The sequence below is a fragment of the Bos grunniens genome, chromosome 6 (genome assembly GCF_055505025.1).
Source record: "Bos grunniens cultivar Pamir isolate PY7600 chromosome 6, Bosgru_T2T1.0, whole genome shotgun sequence".
Lineage (NCBI taxonomy): Eukaryota > Metazoa > Chordata > Mammalia > Artiodactyla > Bovidae > Bos > Bos grunniens.
Window position 1 is genome coordinate 107,251,411 of NC_141170.1, and position 22,494 is coordinate 107,273,904.

Consider the following 22,494-nt stretch of genomic DNA (forward strand, 5'->3'; position numbering starts at 1 on the left):
TTTAAAAACTTTGCTTTAAACAACTGCAGTAAGTTATTTTCAATAAAGAAATGCAGGAGATTTTAAATGTCAAAGACTCCTACTAAACTACATAAAGTAAAAAGTTAAGAAGGAAGAATGCTATCTGTCTGGCTTGAATCTCTAACTGCTGTTTTAAAAAGGATGCTTTTCATTGACTTTGCTATTTCACTGAGTCTAACTACTCTTGAACTATAACAATAAAGATTTACTTGTAATCTTGTATAAAATTTGTATTATCCTTGAATTGGGAAAAATTGTCAACTTTAGTCTACCATTTTTTAAATGTGGTATATATATATAGATATATATAATGGACTTCAAGTTGGAATGGAAATACCAGTCTGTTCTCTATGTCTGTGAGTCTGCTTCTGTTTTATAAATACGTTCATTTGTGTCATATTTTAGATTCCACATACAAGCGATATCATATCTTGTCTCCCTCTTTCTGACTTACTTCACTTAGTAGGATAATCTCTAGGTCCATGTTACTGCAAATGGCACTATTTCATTCATTTTTAGGACAGAATAGTATTCCATTGTATGTATATATGTATGTATGTATGTGTACACTATACTCTGCTACTGCTGCTGCTAAGTCGCTTCAGTCATGTCCGACTCTGTGCGACTCCGTAGACGGCAGCCCACCAGGCTCCCCCATCCCTGGGATTCTCCAGCCAAGAACACTGGAGTGGGTTGCCATTTCCTTCTCCAATGTATGAAAGTGAAAAGTGAAAGTGAAGTTGCTCAGTCGTGTCTGACTCTTAGCGACCCCATGGACTGCAGCCCACCAGGCTCCTCCGCCCATGGGATTTTCCAGGCAAGAGTACTGGAGTGGGTTGCCATTGGCTTCTCCATATATATACTCACATACCACATATTCTTTATCCCAAAATAGTATGTAAAATAAGAAGTCTAATTAGATAAATACAAAATCATTTTAAGTTATTAATGTTCCATTTATTATTCAAACTTTGTCAGCCCATCAATGGAACATCAAAAGGTTGGCAATAACAGATTTAGTTGTCTTTCATTTTCTTTTATTAATTGTCAATAATATAAAAACAATTATCTTATTTTCATTCAAATTTTTAATTATGAAAATATATTTATCTATAGGGAACTATTTGATGTAATAATTTATTATTTTAATTTATAAATATTCCTATTTGAGTATATGGTATATGGACTGGTCTTATATGTATGGTATATGATATATAACAATGGGTTTTTTCTTTTCCCACTAAATAAGTCTCTTTCTCTTTTTCAGAGGCTGAGTAACTAACATGCTTTCTAGTATTAGCATATGTGGGGCTGTTGTGGAGGATCAAGACAATCTGTTTCTCACTATCCCTTGATTCCCTGAGCTAACTCACAGGGTCTCTGGACCTGTTAAATCACAGATATGGTATATACAGAGCAATCCTACAGCAACTCCCCACCACTGTCCTAAGTTACACCTCAGAACCTCCCTATTCTGAACTAAAGAATAAATAAAATGCTCCTGCTACAAATTAGTTTTCCAATTAATTTCCCACCCATGGTTTAGATGATACGGGAAAGGTCTTCATACAGAACAATCTAGTTGGAGTAATTTTTACTAGCTTATTGTATTGGCCATTTTTCCCTTCTGAGAAGATTTCCTGTTATAAAAAAGAAAAGAACTTTACCAGGGGGCCTGGTAAAGTTCTACTTGGTAACATCTCAAGTGTCATCATGAATTGATGTTGATACATTAGGTAATCTAAGAGAGAGGTCATGTGAGGCAGGGACTCTGCCACACATTTACCAGTTGTGGCTTCCCAAAAATAGCCTTTCAGTTCAGTTCAGTTCAGTTGCTCAGTCGTGTCCGACTCTTTGCAACCCCATGAATTGCAGCACGCCAGGCCTCCCTGTCCATCACCAACTCCCGGAGTTCACTCAGACTCACGTCCATCGAGTCAGGGATGCCATCCAGCCATCTCATCATCTGTTGTCCCCTTCTCCTCCTGCCCCCAATCCCTCCCAGCATCAGTCTTTTCCAATGAGTCAACTCTTCGCATGAGGTGGCCAAAGTACTGGAGTTTCAGCTTCAGCATCATTCCCTCCAAAGAAATCCCAGGGCTGATCTCCTTCAGAATGGACTGGTTGCATCTCCTTGCAGTCCAAGGGACTCTCAAGAGTCTTCTCCAACACCACAGTTCAAAAGCATCAATTCTTCCCCGCTCAGCCTTCTTCACAGTCCAACTCTCACATCCATACATGACCACAGGAAAAACCATAGCCTTGACTAGACGAAACTTTGTTGGCAAAGTAATGTCTCTGCTTTTGAATATGCTATCTAGGTTGGTCATAACTTTCCTTCCAAGGAGTAAGCGTCTTTTAATTTCATGGCTACAGTCACCATCTGCAGTGATTTTGGAGCCCCCAAAAATAAAGTCTGACACTGTTTCCACTGTTTCCCCATCTATTTCCCATGAAGTTATGGGACCGGATGCCATGATCTTCGTTTAATTTTCACCTAAATAATCTATCAGCAGGAGCTGTAACTGTGATTTGTGTGGATGGATGTCTTGTATGCTCTTGACCATATTCAAGTAACTCATTCAAACAAATCATATTGACCATATGTCAAATCTAACTGTGTAGAGTTCAGGTTGGGTCCAACATGGCCTTATTCAATGACAGTCTAATGTTCTTTACTTGAGACATTAGAATTGTATGGTTGGGACAACCAGACTTCTGAAACTAGTTAAGGTAACATACTCTGATTAGGGAGAAAGTGCATATGATGGTAGAGGACCAGAAAAAGGACACATAGACACCAGAAAGTTCAGTAACTTCTAAGACATGCTGATAATTCAAGTTAATGACTATCAGACGACATTGTTTCCAAATCTTGACAAAAATCCTGATCACTGAGTGTTCAGAGCACAACTAATTCACAGCTAAACTTCTGGTGCATTTCTTTCTTCAACAGCTCCCTGCTGCTGCTACTGCTAAGTCACTTCAGTCGTGTCCAACTCTGTGGGACCCCAGAGATGGCAGCCCACCAGGCTCCCCCGTCCCTGGGATTCTCCAGGCAAGAACACTGGAGTGGGCTGCCATTTCCTTCTCCAATGCATGAAAGTGAAAAGTGAAAATGAAGTCGCTCAGTTGTGTCCGACTCTTCTTGACCCCATGGACTGCAGCCTACCAGTCTTGGTGGTTTTTTGCTTACTCTGGGACTCCAAAAAAACTCAGTATCTCTGTGCCTGGTGCCCAAACTAGAACCTCACTGTCTACTGTCCATTACATTAATGTGATGCCTCAGACCAGTTAATAGATTTCTGATCTTCAAATACATAGAGCATTTCTTTAGTGGTTATACTAAGAGTTCGCTTTTTTAAGTAGATCACGTCTCAGTCCAAATGAAGGCAATCCTAATCTTGATTACTTTTTCAAAACCCAATTACCTGGGGAAAGGGAAAGGAAATTATACCAACAAAGAACTTATGTTTGTCCTGATGGCCTTTTGGTGAGAAGCCATTGAGAACTTACAGTAGAGATCTGAATTTACTGCAAGGATCTTTAATTCATGGAACTATTCAGTGGTTCCATAAACAAGTATACGACTCCATGCTCTCTTGTCACCTGGTAGAGGAAAGGACTGCACTTTTCTTTAATTGTGTGTTATCTCCCAAATTGTGTGTTGTCATTCTCCAAGGCTGAATTCAAGAAACAATATAGAATAAACAACTGGATTTCTTTTATTCAGGGACATAGCCATAACCCACCTAAACATGAAACTGAATGAATTCTGAAAGTATTTAAACCTTATTGTATCTTCAGTCCAAGAAAGAAAAGGTAGAGAGGGATGTGTTTATATCATTAGACTGTCTTCCGTTTTAGGTAGCCAGAGTATTGGGATCAGATCAGATCAGATCAGTCGCTCAGTCATGTCCGATTCTTTGCCACCCCGTGAATCACAGCACGCCAGGCCTCCCTATCCATCACCAACTCCTGGAGTTCACTCAGACTGACGTTCATCGAGTCAGTGATGCCATCCAGCCATCTCATCCTCTGTTGTCCCCTTCTCCTCTTGCCCCCAATCCCTCCCAGCATCAGAGTCTTTTCCAGTGAGTCAACTCTTTGAATCAGGTGGCCAAAGTACTGGAGTTTCAGCTTTAGCATCATTCCTTCCAAAAAAATCCCAGGGCTGATCTCCTTCAGAATGGACTGGTTGCATCTCCTTGCAGCCCAAGGGACTCTCAAGAGTCTTCTCCAACACCACAGTTCAAAAGCATCAGTTCTTCGGTGCTCAGCCTTCTTCAGAGTCCAACTCTCACATCCATACATGACCACAGGAAAAACCATAGCCTTGACTAGATGAACCTTTGTTGGCAAAGTAATGTCTCTGCTTTTGAATATGCTATCTAGGTTGGTCATAACTTTCCTTCCAAGGAGTAAGCGTCTTTTAATTTCATGGCTGCAGTCACCATCTGTATTGGGATAATCCATTCTCAAATCTTGCCATAATGGCTTACATTTTAATGTGTACCCAGGCAATGCAGAAGGAAAATAGGAAAGTCAATCCATATACCAACACTGTTCAATACGATAGTACTGAGATGATGGACATGTTCTATATCTGTATTCAGTATGGTAGCCACTAGCCAAATGTGGCTATTGGGCATTTGAAATATAGCTAGTGTAACTGAGGAATGAATGTTTAATTTTATTTAATTGCAATTAGGTTTGTATTCAACTGGCCACATGTAGTTAGTGGTTACCATATTAGACAGCACAGCTACTGACACAGAAACAGCAATACTCCATTCTGAAGTTTGGTTCAGAAAGATACATATCAGAGATACCAAAGATTTGAGTTTGAAGAATTTCAAACTCTTACTCTATCTTCTAATTTCCAGTAGAGAACTCATCCTCATGTTGCAATCTCAACATTACTCTTCATTCTAGTTAATGATTTATAGCACCCAGACTGTACTTCCCCAGTGGAGTGTAAAAGCTCCCAGGGAAAAATAATGTGATGTTAAGATGTACCTCTAATGTACTGTAATCCACCTTAGACATTTAAATATTTAGTATAATAATTTGCTTGAGAAGAACATAATGTATGCTTTTAACAGATAAGGATAATTTAGACCAGTAAAATGTCTAAAGGTGCACATTATTAAAATAGAGAAATGATTTATAGTGCAGGCTGCATACTCTTTATTTTTTTCTTAGGTCTGTGTATGTGTGTGTGTATGTGGTTATTAACTGTGTGGATTCAGGGCAGCAGACACGTACTTTCCAGAGCATCCCAGGTTTTTATCTTTTACTTAGTTTTGGCAAACCTACGTGACTATATTTGTGCTTCAGCTGACCACTAAACAGATCAGAGCTCTACAGCAACCTCAGACTTCTGAAATGATCTTGAACATATCAGGAAAACACCATAAGTGAAATTAATGAAATAATTGGTAGCTGTAAAATCTGTTTATCATAATTCAAATTGTAACTTGTGACCTCTCCTAGTCATTTATCTATGACAAACATTAAAAAAAAAAAGGTATCTGTCACACATCCTATTCAAACCACACGACAGTTGCTTCTGCACACTGCCGTCTTCTCCCTATCACTCCCAGGACTGTCTGGAGTGCTTCACTGTGATTAAACTCTCAAAACACCAGTGCAACTGTCCTCCCATCCATTATCATTGTGATTGTCATATAGGCAAAGTCCTACTTCTCTTTACTGCCCTCTGCCATGATTTCTCATAACTGCACCAAAAACAAAAGTTTTTGTGACTCAGCAAAGGTTTCATGCTAACCAGAGGGAATTTTAATATGAAATAGTGATATGGGAGATGGACAGGAAACCCAAGCCCAGATGCTAATGTTCAAGAAAATGTATTCCAACCTTTAAAAGATCCTGTATGGGCTAACTCTCTTGTCAGCCTTGTTTTTATCTAAAATTCCTTATCTTTCCAGAGATAATGGTTCTTTTAAAAATTCATCCCTAAACTCAGGGTTGGTCTCATAGTCTAAAGTCTGTGTTCTTTCTTTGATAGGGCAACCCTCAGGTCTCAATAATCTACAAGGTTACATTTATTTTCTCATGTCCAAAATGGTTGGAATAGTCCAGGATGGCTTTTTGTTTTCCAAATCAGGGTCCCTCTGACTCTACCTTGAGCCTGACTGACCTTCCTTGTTTTACTGGGACATATCTCATTCTTTGATGAGGCATTTTCCCCCACTCTTGCTTCCTGAGTGAAAATGAAAAGAGCAAATATCTATACTTGATAGCGATTTGGGTTTTTTTTCCAAAAGTTTTATGGTTTGGTTTTCTGGAAATTCCTGCTAATCCTCAAATACATCCTAATTTACAGCTAGAGAAAAGAAATGAACCATGGGATACTAAAGAAACAAACAAACAAAAGTCTGATAACAATAACAAACGACAGGTCTTCTTAGAGAAAAAGACAGAGGAGCAATGAGACACACATAGATGTCTGCCAGGATTTTTGGCAAAAAGCAAGATACAGCTTACACATAGTATCAGGTTGTTAGGTAGGTAGAATAGGAAAAAGGAGTCCAAAATCCTGGTGGCTAAAAGACAAAGGGAAAAGCCCAGGAAAAGGGAGAAAAAGAAAATCTGCTGTCTCCAGAAAGAGCCCCAGGTGAAATAAACACACCCCCTTCCTGGCTAGCCCTAATTTGCATGGGGCCGGCTCAAGGGAGAGGAGACAAAGCATAAAAAAAGAGGGAGCCAAGATGGATTGAGGCCTTCTCCTTGGGGTCAGCCCACCCTCACGCCTTGAAGGTATACAGTACTTTGTTTGCTGACTAGAAGTCTGAGCTGTAACTGAGCTGTAACACTGGTCCTCTGTTTCCAATCTTTGTTGTGGTGAGACAGAACTGAGGAAATTACACACCCTCCTGACAAAGTCAAAGGAAGAGGGAGAAAGAATGTTTTCATACTGTAGCACAGAATTGGTATAAAATAATTACTCTGAGTCATCAAGGCAATGCTTAGCTACATTTAATCAACTGTCTATATTAAGGCAAGGAAGAATATAATAAAATTTATAAAACTATATATACTTTATATTCTTATGTCTCACCTAAATTCTGAATAATTTGGTTGTTTCTGAATTAATTCATGTGATTATATCACCATACTAGCTGGGTAACTTCTGAACTAGTTAAATGTTGTCATTTTCCTACTCTGACTCATGCTGACATTCAGTTATGGAGTATAACAAATGATCCTTTTAAGAAGTAGGGTTCACTTATTTTTCTTGAAATGTATTTGTCTGCTAAACTACTATTTAGCAGGCAATAGCTAAACACAATTCAATTCCAAAATCCTATTAGTAATTTGTAAATTTAGAGTTGGCAATTTTTGCTAGTTTAATATCTTTCTATCAAGTTGGTTTTAGTTTAATTCTGTAGTTGAGTCCTCCAGTTCTGGACTTCAGTAATATAACAAACATCATATCATTTATCATACTCTCAGTCTGCTCTATACTATACACATAACTGAAGTGAAAAGCAGGTATTGGCAATAATGTCTTCTGGTGTGTTAAAAAACAGACTGCTAGCTGTATCTTAATCCTGTCACTAATTATCTGACCTGGAAATTATTTAGTTTCCCTGTGTCTCTGCTTGCTTAACTGGAAAAACAGCAAATTTACTCTCAGTCTTGATGTTGATATTAAAATATATACTAAAGAGTTGCATTTAAAATTGACAGAAAATAGATTATCATTTTTATTATTTTTCATAGTCACAGGATTATAGCTGTTATCTAATGAGAAGAAAAGTTCCCCTATCATTTTCCTACCCCAATTATTTTCTCATTATAGGAATGTGCTAAAATATGGCTTTGGAAACCTGATGGATGATTCTGAACTTATTCTTTTCGAGAAGTACTACAGTAACTGCTGATAGCATTATTCGGATTGTTTAATCTGTATGAAAGTCTTCCCTGATAGCTCAGTTGGTAAAGAATCTGCCTGCAAACAAGAGACCCTGGTTCGATTCCTGGGTCAGGAAGATCCACTGGAGAGGGATAGGCTCACCACTTCAGCATTCTTGAGCTTCCTTTGCGGCTCAGCTGGTAAAGAAGCTGCCTGCAAAGCCAGAGACCTGTGTTCAATCCCTGGGTTGGGAAGATTCCCTGGGGAAGGGAATGGTTACGCACTCCCGTATTCTGGCCTGGAAATTTCCATGGACTGTATAGTCCGTGGGATCACAAAGAGTCAGAAACAGCTGAGTGACTTTCGCTTTCTTCTTTCAATCTGTGTAAACTAACAGAAAAGAATACCCCGTTTACACTAAAAAGAGAAATCTCCCTGAGTCTATTTTATTTTTTTGTATATGTATGAGCGGGGGCATAGTAACAATACTGAATGACAGAGAATTACTATTTTGCTATAATTCTGCCATTTATGTAATAAAAAAACGCAACATCCTTATTTCTCATTAGCAAAACATCAAGGGCTCTGGATGTTGTGAAAGCTTACCTTTAAGTTATGATAGAAGCTCAGAACAATCCTGTATGGACTCCTCTCTGGTTAGCACAGAAAGGTGAGTTGTATTTGATTTGCAGTTTTATTATTATCAACTCATGCATTTTTTTCCTGTGCATTGTTGGTTTTTAAGCCCTTCATTAATTCTGCTCAAAGGTACTGAGAAAGACTTTGAATTTGAGGGAATATAATATCTGAGTCTTAGAGACTAAATTGTATTTTAAAAGAACAGTGAAGAGATGGTATTTACTTATATACTTTAGAATTACATAAAACTACATAGAATACATATTATATATTCTAGTTGATATATAAGAGAGCAGAAATAAATAGCATGTTTATGGAATCATAAGAGATTCAGTGGGTCTGGAAATTCAGCAACCTTATGAAGAAAAATTGTGAGAGATAGATTATAAAGGTGTACTGAGGGAGAAGATAAGATTGTGGAAGTACTCTGAATGCCCTATTTATTTTTGATTTTACTTTATATGCAATGGAGAAATATTGGCACTTTTTAATTGTGGAAGCAAGATTTGTATGGGACAAGCAGTTTGTATTTTAGCAATTTAATCCATGCCTGACTGGATGAAGATATGGGAGAGACACAACTGTCTGAGGAAACAGAGACTCAATTGATTGCTCTTGGTTAATGGAGAAAGAATAGATGATTAAGGGTCTTAGAGTGAAGGGATCCATAGAACTTGTTGACATGCTAGACATAAGGTAAAAGAGAAAAGAATCAAAAATGACTCTGGAACATAATAGGTCACATAGCTGAAAGAAATGGCGATATCATTTATTGGGATGAAAAATCCAGAACAAGAGTATGTTGTCAGTGGTTCTTGGGTTGTGTTCAAGTGAACACATTTAGTATGAAGTCTGACTTTTTAAAAAAGTGGAACTGTTCTGGATGCTGAAAACAATAACCATAGTGCTATTCAAGATGAAACCATGAACAGTAGAGACATTGCGTTCAGAGTAAAGAAGTTCAGGGTGTCAGAAGGCTCATAAATATTAAATTCATCAATTTATTTATAGGTAATTAGCATGAGATCTGGAGAAGGCAATGGCACCCCACTCCAGCACTGTTGCCTGGAAAATCCCATGGACGGAGGAGCCTAGTAGGCTGCAGTCCATGGGGTTGCTAAGAGTCGGACAAGACTCAGCAACTTCACTTTCACTTTTCACTTTTCACTTTCATGCATTGGAGAAGGAAATGGCAACCCACTCCAGTGTTCTTGCCTGGAGAATCCCAGGGATGGGGGAGCCTGGTGGGCTGCTGTCTATGGGGTCGCACAGAGTCGGACACGACTGAAGTGATTTAGCAGCAGTAGCAGCAGCAGCATGAGATCGGAGAAGGCAATGGCACCCCACTCCAGTACTTTGCCTGGAAAATCCCATGGATGGAGGAGCCTGGTAGGCTGCAGTCCATGGGGTCTCGAAGAGTCGGACAAGACTCAGTGACTTCACTTTCACTTTTCACTTTCATGCATTGGAGAAGGAAATGGCAGCCCACTCCAGTGTTCTTGCCTGGAGAATCCCAGGGACTGGGGAGCCTGGTGGCTGCCGTCTATGGGGTCACACAGAGTCGGACAGGACTGAAGTGACTTAGCAGCAGCAGCAGCATGAGATAAGCTGGGGATAGAGTAATCCTTTTTCCTAGGCAACAATTTTTGAAATTCCCACCTTTGAGCCACTTCCTCAAAGCATGGCCTCTAGAGCAGTGGCAAGAGCAATTTGGAACTTGCTCAAGGTACATCTTTAGATCCCACCCATTACCTACTAAATCAGGAATTCTGGCATTTGGGGACCAGAATCTATGGTTTAAGAATATCACCAGGTGATTCTGATTCACTCCAAAGGGGCTCAATCTTGATTGCACATCAGAATCAGCTGGGGATTATTAAAATATATTGTCTCCTGGACCACACCCAGTGATTTGACTGTAGACAAGTGTGTGACCTGGGCACCAAGACCAGAAATTTTGAAAGTTCTCCAGGTGATACTAATGTGCAGCCAGGGCTGAGAACTGCAGTTCTGAAGAGTAATGACAAAGAAGTCCTAAGAGGAGTGTAACTCAAACTTTAAAGTGCAAACCAACCATCTAGGTTACTCTTAAAAGTGAAGATTCTGATGCAGGTCTGGGGTACAGCCTGAGAGTCTGCATTGCTAGTCTGCTCCTCTGTGAGCAGTGTAGACCACAGACCATGTTTCAAGGAGCAAAGCTCTAGAGCAGATTTGCCGGACATATACGATACATTTTCCACAGTTTGAAGAAACAATGGATTAGCTGGGGGTGACTAGTTTGGCGTAAGAATTGGTTGCTCAGGAAAAGATACCAGAAGTGGGAGTAGAAGCCAGTAAAGTTTACAAACATGTTCAGTTTTTACAATGTTTTTAGATAAATGCCAAAACACAAGTACTTTTAAAAGAATTGTTGTTTTTGTTATTTAGTCATTGAGTCATGTCTGACTCTTTGCGACCCCGTGGACTGCAGCATGCCAGGCTCCTCTGTCTTTCACTGTCTCCGAGTTTGCTCAAATCCAGGTCCATTGAGTCAGTGATGCTATCTAAACATCTCTTCCTTTATTGTCCCTTTCTCCTCCTGCCCTCAATCTTTCCCAGAATCAGAGTCTTTTCCAATGAGTGAGCTCTTTACATCAGGTGACCAAAGCATTGGAGCTTCAGCATCAGTCCTTCCAGTGAATATTCAGAGTTGATTTCCTTTAGGATTGACTGGTTTGATCTCCTTGCAGTCCAAGGGACTCTTAAGAGTCTTCTCCAGCACTTTTTAAAAAAGACTAGTCTTTAAATAAAAATGCTGGGCCAAGTGAAAGAGGTCAAAATCAAATTTTTGCAAGTAGGCACCAAGAGAATCATTGGGTCATCATATTTTTGCCATGTTTTCCTGGAGAGGATGTGAGTTTAAGTTTCTAGTATAACTTTGATTGTCCTACTAAATGTTATTCTGGAAGGATTAACCCATATGGGCTCATACTAATCCACTCACAGGTCAATAGCAAAGTATTTCTGTTTGTGTGTTTTCACTTTAGTAAAAGTCAACCTATAATTTTGGGACTTCAGAACTATGGGGGAAAAGATCCCAAAAGTGGACTGTATAGTATTTTTTGCCACTTTTGAATATATGTGCCTTGGTAGTTTTAATGAAGTTTGTATTTAAACTTCTTTGGTGGTTGAAGGAAACCAATTTAACTGCATCCCTTTATGGATGACAGTAGTCGAATCATCACTTGTCTATTGGGCCCAGCCCCAGCAATATCTTAATTAGCAAAGGGATCTGAGTCTGAGGTGACAACTTACCCTCTGGCTCTTGAATTCTATTTGCTTCTTCATTAATCAAAAGAAAAATAAATATGTTAGAATGATTAAGTAAGAGCCCTGCCTTTCCATCAAATGTTTAGGCTTCTGGAGTTAGGAGACATGGGTACTTCCTATTGTAAATTACATTCTACCGGTTAACTTATTAATAAATGAGTGAACTGATCTTGCATGGAAAAAGGATGAGAGATTAATTAATAGTGTTTAGTAAATATTAAAATGAATTGGTCCAAAATTGAGTTAGATACCATGTATTCCTAATATGAGTTAACTCCAAAATATAAAGCCATCTCCCATTTTCCCAAGGAGAAGGTCCAAAAGGTTTGTGACTTTTTTATTAGCTATGCCATAACTATAAAATATTAACCTTTAATATTTAATTTATTAAATGTTATAAGACTTTCAAAATAACATATATAATTATCTTATTTAGATAGAAGTATGCTTTTTCACATTTCTTGTGAACACTTATTCGCTTTTCTTTATGTATCAAAGTAGTCTTATCACCTTCAGAGTTGCTTGTTGAATCATCTTCACTGAGAGAACATAATTTCGTCTGACCACATTTTTTTAGATAGAACACATTTTGGATTAGTATTAATATATGTTATTCTCACTGGAAAATTTATCCTGAGAGCATACAATTGCAAAACTTTAATACATTTTTATATTGTCCTGTGTACATGCATTTATGATCTCCAAAATATAACCATACTTTCTGCTTTTTAAGTAAACTTTACAAGCCTTGTTTACAACAACACTTGCACCTGTGAAATCATCCCAATGAGAGTAATGAAGAAATCTGTATTAAAGTTTTTTCTTGTTTCGTTCATCAATTTATTCAGTTAATCATTTAATGGTAATATTGACATTTGTGATTTCAAGCTAACATGTTTTCTTTCCCAAGCAGTATTTGATTAGTCAAAATTTAGTAAATTGAAAGAGGATGGGTTATAACTAGACTTTGTAAGAACTTGGATATAAAATAACTTATCTGAGGGTTAATATTTTAGGAGGAAAAAACCTTTGGCTTATATTTGTGTAAGGCCAGCAGTAGTAATAAGGTATAATTCATAGAATTTTTATCACTGTTTTAAAGCAAATTCATACTAATTATCATTACTTCTGAATTCTACATTCAATTTTATTTTGTGTTTTTATCTGAAACTGATTACAATGAATAAAAATTATAACAAGCAACAGGAAATTCTCTAAAGGTTTTATATATTATATAAAAGAGATATACATACTTTCTTTCATTAGACTGAGTACCTTGTGGAATATACTCTAGTGTTGATATGTGGGAGCAAATTTAATTCAACCTTAATCTTAGGACTTTTTTTCCTTTAAACGTAATAATGTCTAAATTTGACCCTATGGTAAAAAGTTATTTTGATCTGTATATTATCAACTTTTGCTAGTGCAAAAACAAACTCAAAATTTCAGCAGCTTTCCACAATATACATTTTTTTTTATTGTTCTGTATGTTACTTGATCCAACCAGTCTATTCTGAAGGAGATCAGCCCTGGGATTTCTTTGGAAGAAATGATGCTAAAGCTGAAACTCCAGTACTTTGGCCACCTCATGCGAAGAGTTGACTCATTGGAAAAGACTCTGATGCTGGGAGGGATTGGGGGCAGAAGGAGAAGGGGACAACAGAGGATGAGATGGCTGGATGGCATCACTGACTCAATGGACATGAGTCTGAGTAAACTCCGGGAGTTGGTGATGGACAGGGAGGCCTGGCGTGCTTCGATTCATGGGGTCGCAAAGAGTCAGACACGACTGAGCGACTGATCTGATCTGATCTGATGTTTCTTGAAAGCTCTTCTTTCCTGAGCTTCACTGAGCTCAGCCCAGCTCTAAGAGTCCTCTCATGCCTCTAACCATTGTAAAGGAAGAGTCACCATCTGAGAGGTGATGTTCTCGTGGCAGAAGGCAACTGCTTAGATAAGACAGAGCCAACCCAGACAAAGCATTAAAGCTTCTATTTGTGTGTCACATCTACTCACACTCCATTGACTAAAGAAAGTCTTATGGCTAAGCCAGTGTCAATGGAGCAAGAGCATATACTCCCTATCAATGGGAAGCATGACAAGGGTTGGGAGGAGGCATATAAGTGTGAGCAAATAATAAATCTACTCTAGCCCATTAGCTGATAACTAAATTGTTTTGCTGAGTCCCTTGCAATTTGCGAAATTTTCTTAAAAATCATTAGAATCAAAGTTAATGTAATTGAGTATGTAGGACACACACTATTTTTGAGTACCTGTAATGGCCATGAATCAGATGAAGGTCAATCATATGAAATATGAAGATTATATGAGATTTGAGAGAAGATATTGAATATATTTTCTGATGTACTTATATTTCCTCATGATGCCATCAGAAATAGTTTCCTTCATGGTTTTTAACTTCTTAGAATAATTTTCATGTCTGAAGCCTGTTTGGGAGTTTTGCTTCCTGTACTATTCTTGTCACTGCAGTATCCAAGTCTGGTTCTCTTCCAGGTCTCCTGGAGATTCTAGGAGGTATTTAATTTCCTTTAGTATTTCTGCTAAAGTAGTTAGGCTAAACTCTTTTCCATATATATCCTATGGAATGGATATGTGGCTTCAAGAAGTTAATGTATAAGAAGGTACCTAGCATATGGAATGCATTTTAAAAGTCATATCCTTTTCTAGTCCTAGGATTTCCTTATGAAAATGTTGATATATTTGCTACTCTTAAGAAATGCTTTATTGTTAATTTTTTGGCATGATGTCCTCAAACTCTTAAGAACAGCTTACCCTGTTTCAGTGTCAATGATATTTCTCATTGATACTGAAAGCCTGGGAGTGATAATGAACATAAGTAGAAAAACTTTTCTACTTATGTTCCTGCCACTGTCTGATGATGTCTCTTAGCCAATCATATGTCCTAGATTATCAGAGGACAATTCCAACTTACAATATGCTGCTTCATGTCCCCATAAATATAATTTTATCTTGAACATCTATGTTTTATGTTTTGCTTCATGAAATATATGCTATCCTTGGAGCTTCCAGCTTGGTGAATATGGAGATTCAGGGAAAGGCATGCCCTAGAAGAGGTCATGAAAGCTCCTGCCCTTTCCTATAACCTCAACATATGCATTTCTTCCATCTGGTTGTTCCTGAGTCATATCCCTTTGTAACAAACCAGTCATCTAGTTTTGGGTTCAGCTCCCAGATGATGTGTTCCTTCTTAGACAACTTGACAGAAAAATTAGGAGAGGATACAGAAAGCAAAATTTTGATGATTATAAATTTGTGACCAAGAAAGCCCTTCAAAATATAGGGCTCACATATCCTGTTGGATCACTTTTTCTCTGGGCTTATATGCATGAATTTTTCATGGATATAACTCTATTGTAAGACTCATGAAATGCACAATAATCCGTGTGCTTATGAAGGATATGGGAAAGATAAGATCCACAAAAGACAAAAGAAGCATGTGCAAGAAGAATCCAATTAAAGAAATTGCCAAAAGTTGACAAAGAGCTAGCGCTTAATTGAGGAAGAGGAGGAGAAGCAAAAATCTGCATAGAAGAAGAAAGTTAAGAGCCTTCCTAATATTCTTTCTTACGAGTGATGGTTTAAAAGTTACATTTGAGAGAATTGACTTCCAAGGAGACAAACAGAAGTGAAGAATTTAGGCTTTTGAATTCACCTGCTTAAAAATTATTGGAAAAAGGAAGAAGAAACTAAGATTCTTAGAGCAAGAACTTCATGATAAAGAAGAGAAAGAACTGGGAGGAAAACAAAGTGATGCAGAAACTTTTGAGTTCAGATGTTGAAAAAAACTGGGTGGAAGAGATCAGGAAACAACACAGACTTCTCCACCAAGCAGAAGCAGCAGGAAAGACTCATGGAGGACCATCAGATGGTCCACTAATTCCAATTTTATGTGATCGAAGCTGGAGAAGAACTTGGAAGCTTCAAAGATACAGCCACAAAGCAGAAGCTGATGAATAAAACTCTTGAAGACTGTTTGAAACTTGAAGTAGAAAATGGAACACTGAGTGTTTTGGGCACCACAATTTGCAGTAAACAATTGACATTCACATTAAAGAGTTTTGAACCGTAGAAGCGATGGGTGGCTGGAAAGCTCCACCGACAAGAAAGGAAAACACTTCTGGTTCAGCCAGTCATCAAAGTTAAGACATGAAAGAGGCTGGCTGCTTCTTTGAGCAGCCAGTGATTTGGAAGGAGCGTTTCTCCTTCAAATTGATCATCATCAGAATACATCAAGTGCTTCCCTGGTGGCTTAGCTGTAAAGAATCTGCCTGCAATGCAGGAGCCACAGGAGATGTGGATTCACCCCCTGGGTCGGGAAGATTCCCCTGGAGGAGGGCATGGCAACCCACTCCAGTATTCTTGCCTGGAGAATCCCATGGACAGAGAAACCTGGCAGGCTACAGTCCATGGGGTCGCAAAGAGTCAGACATGACTTAGCAAGCATGCACAGAGTACATTAAACAAAATTGGGGGAATGTCCACTTTTAATGTTTTATGTAAATTCCACCTACAACTAAAAAGTTAAGATTTGACCACTTGTCCCTATATATTATGGGTAAGACTTTGAAACTGAACCCCTTTCCCCACCAAATGGTCAGTGCATCACCCCCAGGGTGCTTTCTATGAGTTGTTGCTCCCAATAGACATTGTTATTTTCTCATGGTTTTCATCAAGTAATTCAGGTTGTTATTTTTTAATATTGTAGTATATTTTTTAACATGATATGAGTGTCACGAAAGGTTATCCTGTGCTAAAATGAAAATTGCTCATGCCCTGGGGACTTCTTTTCTTCCAATGCCTGCCTCCATTCACTATCCAGTCAGCAGCCCAAGCAGTGGGAACTGCAGACCAGTCTTCCAGTGGCGAGTGGAGCTCTCCATTCTTCAGCAGGAAACTGCTGCATAGGCACTGAGGACACCCCACCTTCAGCCCAGCCTGGGACCTGGGATTGAGTAGCAGTAAATTTGGGAACTGGAGCAGTTCATTCATCCTGAAATCCCTCCTTTGTAACAGTCTTTAATGCAACAGCCTGAGCTTCCTTTTCAGTCCCTTTAGGGACTCTGAAGAAGTAGAGATTACATGTGACCTTCCATGGGTGTTCACAGGAGAAGGTGCCATGCTTGTGCCGAACTTTCTGGGTCAGCATCCACCACATCAGACTTACCAAGTGAGCCCCCTTGTTGTAGAGGATGGTCTCTGTCATCCTCACTAGAGCTTTCACATGGTGCAGAGGAGCGTCTGTATTCTGCTGAGTGACTGTAGGCAGGTTAACATAAAGTGTCTCTGTGAGAGGCTAGTGACCAACCCTGGGTCAGTCACCACCAGAAATCATGGCTCACAGAAGGCTGCCTGGATCTGGCTGGTGAAGATTCCAGGAGTTAAGTGGCCAGCAGTCGGAGTGGCTCCAGTGGCAGCTGCAAACTTTAGCACAGCTCAATCGCCAGTATTCTTGGGTTATATGATACTGGTATCAGCTGAGTTTGCCAGCAAAAGCTTCTAAGTTTTTCCCAGTTTCTGTACAGATTTATGAATTAAATTCCACTTTTTTTTGGTAGATATGCTGTTCCATTTGGAAGTCAAGGTTAATGTCACCTAGTGGGTTACTGCTGCAAGGAATCTATGGGCATCCTTATTTCTCATTAGGAAAACATCAAGATCTCTGGATGTCATGAAAGTTTCCCATTAAGTTACAATAGGAGCCCAGAACAATGCTATGTGGACTCCTCTCTGGTTAGCCCAGAAAAGTGAGTTATATTTTTATTTGGTGCCGGGGACCAGCCCCGGCTGATCCAGGGAATTCGAAGCGGGGACGGCGTCGGCGAAGATCAGGAAACAATTGCTTAATTAAACGTTAATTAAGGATATAAAGAGTAATAGAATGAGGATAGCTCAGTAGGAAAATTCAGTGGAGAAAAGAGGCTGAAATAAGGATAGCTCAGTGAGGAAATTCAGTGTAGAAAAGAGGCTGAATAATTCAGCCAGAAGGTAAGAGAAAGAACGACATGGTGAGACCAAGTTTCGGTGAACAAGGCCCGCACTTTATTTTCCAAAGTAGTTTTTATACCTTAAGTTATGCATAGAGGATAATGGGGGAAGGGGTAGAGTCATGCAGTAAGCCAGGCTTTCTTCCTGCAAACATATCATATGCAAAAGTTTAGGTGATTTGCATCATCTTCTGGTCCGGAGGCCTTTTTCTCTAAAGGTGATTATTCTCAAGTCAGGCGCCAGCCTCCAAAAAGCATTAGATAAAGTTGCATTCCTACAGAGCAAAGGTGTGGTGGGCTATAACAAGAAAAAGAATTAACTCAAGGGTCCCAGGTTACAAACATTAAAGCGACTACTTACACCAACTATATTAATCAATACACTGCCAGGGACACAGCAGGTAAGGGATATGGAAACTTAGCAGCAAACATTGGCTCAACAAGTGAAAATCCCTTCACCAATACAATTTCTAATCAATCTTTTAACTACTCAAAAGAATCTGTGTTTAGACAGTTTAGAACATCTCCTGCCTCTCACAGTTGGGAGGCTCTGAACAATCACATGTGGCCGGAAAAACCTATTCAAGCAGGCTAGAGGATTTCCAAAGGAGTTTGTAGGTTAAACACTGTCACACCCAGGAATTATTAACTGGAGCTGTAAGCTAACTCTTTTTTCAGAGAGGTCGTGGGGGACAGCCCCCCGTAAAGTCAGAGGTGTAGGTGAAAGCACAAAGCAGAAAGTAGGCAGACTCTGGTTTTGGGGGTAGATTGCTCGAGAATTTCCAGGGAGACTCCTGAGGCTTGATCCCGCCTTTGCGTATGCCAAGCCTCCTTCCTCATGACCTTTGCCAGAGGCGGAGCTCGCTCCCTGCAATTTGGACTTTTATTATTATCAACTCACACAGGTTTTCAGGTGCACTGTCGGTTTATATGTCTTTATATAGTGAATGATCACGATGTTTTCCAGTTTTTCTTTAGAAACTGATTTTTGCAAAGTTGGAAACATCTTTTATGTAACAGCTAGCTTCAACACTAATCCCTCAAATGGGGTGCTAAAATACTTTCTCAGTTTAGACTTTCTTTTTTAAATTGTTTAACAAAGATCTTGTTAAAATTGTTTTAACAAGCAGGTTTTATTTATTTTTTTATAGTTTTTGGTAAAAAAAAATGTGAGGTACTGAAAATAGTTTTTCAGGAAACTAATCTAGCAGTGGTAGGCAGAGTTGTTTAGATAAGGACAGCTCAATTAGTACATCAGTTCATAATTGAAAAATGAGACAAGGTTCTGCAGTCAAAAGCCAGAGATGGAAACAAAATTTAATGAATAAGCGTCGGATGCCTTTTAAAGGATGTGGTGCTAGTGGTAAAGAACCCACCTGCCAGCACAGGAGATGTAAAGACATGTGGGTTTGATCCCTGGGTTGGGGAAACCCCTAGAGGAGGGTATGGCAACCCACTCCAGTGTTCTTGCCTGGAGAATCCCTTGGACAGAGGAGCCTGCTGGGCTATACTCCATGGGGTCGCAGAGTTGGACATGACTGAACTGCTTAGCATGCACACAAACTTTTTAAGGGAAGAATGATAGGAATTGGTTCAATGTACGTTCTAAAGAGATATGTCACAAATGATCCCAAAATTTGAGACTAAGAAGAATGTACCAGTGCTAGAAACATAAAATGTTGGTGTGCTGCCCCATTGTTTTTCTCAAAGTTTGTTTTATTAGATTTTAAGTAAACAGTTTATGGTGACAACAGTTTACAAATATGAACACTGAAGAGTCTTGGGAATTTTTTTTTCTGTCTTTGATACACATTCTTAAATAACCAAACTCATGTTTTGTTATATTTCATTATAAGCACTAATTGTGTTGTGAGCTAGTGGCGCCAGTAAACAGGAGTTTCTGTCTTCCCTCTAACTTCCTACTATAGCTGTGCTACTCTTCCTGTTCCACATTGGTAGCAAGTCATAGGTGACTGGTTGCAATGATCGGCTGTGACATGAGACCCCAGGCTCCCGACCTACTTCCATTCCTGCCCCTATATGCCAGAATTACCTCCCACTACATATCTAAGCCCAAGCATACTACATATATGGAATCATGTGCAATGGCAAATGTTCTGGCTGATCAGGAGTCTGGAAGGAAAATGGTTAAAAGACCAAGTTCAAGGAGGTCTGGTGTAGAGGCGTGTGGATCGACATAGGAGAATGGGCACATGTGGAGAACAGAAAGTGCCTTGCTGTCTCTGGGTATAGGACCATGGCACCTCGTTCATAAAAGATTGTCACAGGAATCCCATAGAATGTATTCTTTCCTACTTTCTCTGTCCATCTGACAATGCCTTATCCACAATTCTAAAATCCAAAGACCTCTGACATCCAACAGTTATTTTTCTTTTTGCAAACTCATTTGGCAGCAGAAAATTAGTTGAAGTGACATGATGACATTTATAGTTGTAATTACTATTAATAAAGGCAATAAATTAAATAACCCAAATGTCACATGATTTTCCAGTACAGTAAGGATTTCAATGGTGAGAAGAGCACCAACATTACTAAGAATTGAGGTGGTGACTCTCTCTTGCAGCCTGAAGCAGGAGAATGTGTTATAAGGCTAACCTCACTAGTAACGGTAGAAATGAGTAAAGTCCCCACACGATAAAGCCTGGTAGTATTGCTTAACCATCAGAAGCCTGGTGGGTGCAACTGATCATAATGACCCTCATGCTATCTATCACTTTTGCACCAGCTCCTGTTCCTCAGCTCACATCTATGGTTGCAACAAAGATCAGTTACAACCAGCTGATGGAACGGTTGGGTTCATGAATGGGTAAGCTGGGGATATGGGTACAAGACAGAATTAGATGACAACTCTACTATAGCTTCATTCAAGGTAAGACAGTGATGACAGGAAATCATCTCAATGATCAGAGGTTTCAGGCAGTGCCCTACTCATCCATTTTGTGGGATGCAGAAGTGGTCCAAGCTTAGAAGATACATGGAATTCTGGACAATGGGAAGTGGCTTGGCTGATCAGGGTCCTGAAAAGAGAAATATTGAAAGGTCAGTTTCAGTGAGTTCTGGCTAGAAACATGGGTTTGGACATGTGAGTATGGTCACAAAATTGTGGACATATTTGTCTCACGTGTTAATGCCCACCAGAGATCTCCACTATGAAAACAACACTAAACACCCCGGTAAATCTAATTGGATCAGCCCATTTACAAGAGCCAGCCTCTGTCATCATCCACCCCAGTGCTGACACACTGGGTACATAAAAGAAGTATCCGTGATGACAAAGTTGGAGGCTATGCAACAGTATGGGCTGCTACCTGCCGAAGCCACAAAACACCCAACCTGCCAGTAATAGAGACCTTTGTTGAGCTGTCTCTATGGCACCAGCTGGTCGCTGGGAGGCCAGCAGAATACACTGGGTTCCTTCCACCTTGGAAGGAATAGAGATTCATTTTGATAAGAACAGACATACTACAGTTATGGAGTCATTTTTCCTACCCATGAATCCCTAGCCAGCACCATTGTTCTAGGATCTATAAAACGTATGAGTCATCACTACAAGACTCCACAAATGTTATGTCAGGTCAAAGGACCAACTCTATTGAAAAGGGGGTTTGCTGATGGTCTGTGACACTTGATCCACCAGTCGTATTACACACAGTGCCACACAGAAGCTGCTGGCCAGATAGAGCAGCGGAATTGCCTGCCGCAGGAGAAGGAAGTATGTACAAGTTCAGAGATGATACATTACGATGATGACTTCATTCCTTCTGGACATAGTGTCCACTTTAATTCACTTTATATGATGCTGTGTCCCTAGTAAATAGAATGTATAAATCCAGAAACCAAAATGCAGGAGCAGGATTAATCCCACTTGTCATCAGTCCAAGTGACTCACCTGGCAAATGTGTGGTTCCCATCCCTGCCACTCTGGGTACTCTTCCCTCAAAAAGAAGCATTTCCACCAGGACACGACAAGACCTCTACTCACCTATCAGCTGAGGGTTGCCTCCTGGATGTATCATGTTCCTCTTGCAAATGACCAGAAAGTGAATGGGGTTAGTACGTCGATAGGAGTAATTGACCATTTTCACCAGCAGAAGTAATACAAAGTGGGCAGGGAGCAATATGTCTGATACTCAGATGATCATTGGGGTACCTCTTGGTGCCCCCTTCCCAAGTTTTGGTAGTCAATGGAAAAGCTTGGTGGAAAAACTTAGTAATATTTTTCTGCATAAAGCTAGGTTATCTGGGTCTCAGAAACCTCAGGAATGTTGATCTGGATCATGCCACAGGAATGATAAACGTCCTTCCATGAACCTCTGTCTTAGAGTCAGATTCCTGTGGAACCTAGTCTGAGATTCATGTTTATTTAAAGGTGACTCCTCCAACGGGCTGGAAATGTCATATACTATGTGGTATAATGGGCTTCCCTGGTGGCTCAGATGGTAGAGAATCTGCCTGCAATGAAGGAGACCTGGGTTCAGTCCCTGGGTTGGGAAGATCTCCTGGAGGAGGGCATGGCAACCCACTCCAGTATTCTTGCCTGGAGACTCCGCATGGACAGAGGAGCCTGGTGGGCTACAGTCGATGGGGTCGCAAAGA

At 39.7% G+C, this 22,494-nt stretch overlaps 1 pseudogene; it reads right to left on the minus strand.

Annotated features, from left to right (window-relative positions):
- Positions 1-16,633: 16,633 nt before the first annotated feature.
- On the minus strand, positions 16,634-17,542 carry LOC147371177 (small ribosomal subunit protein uS2 pseudogene; annotated as a pseudogene).
- Between the last annotated feature and the right edge of the window lie 4,952 nt (positions 17,543-22,494).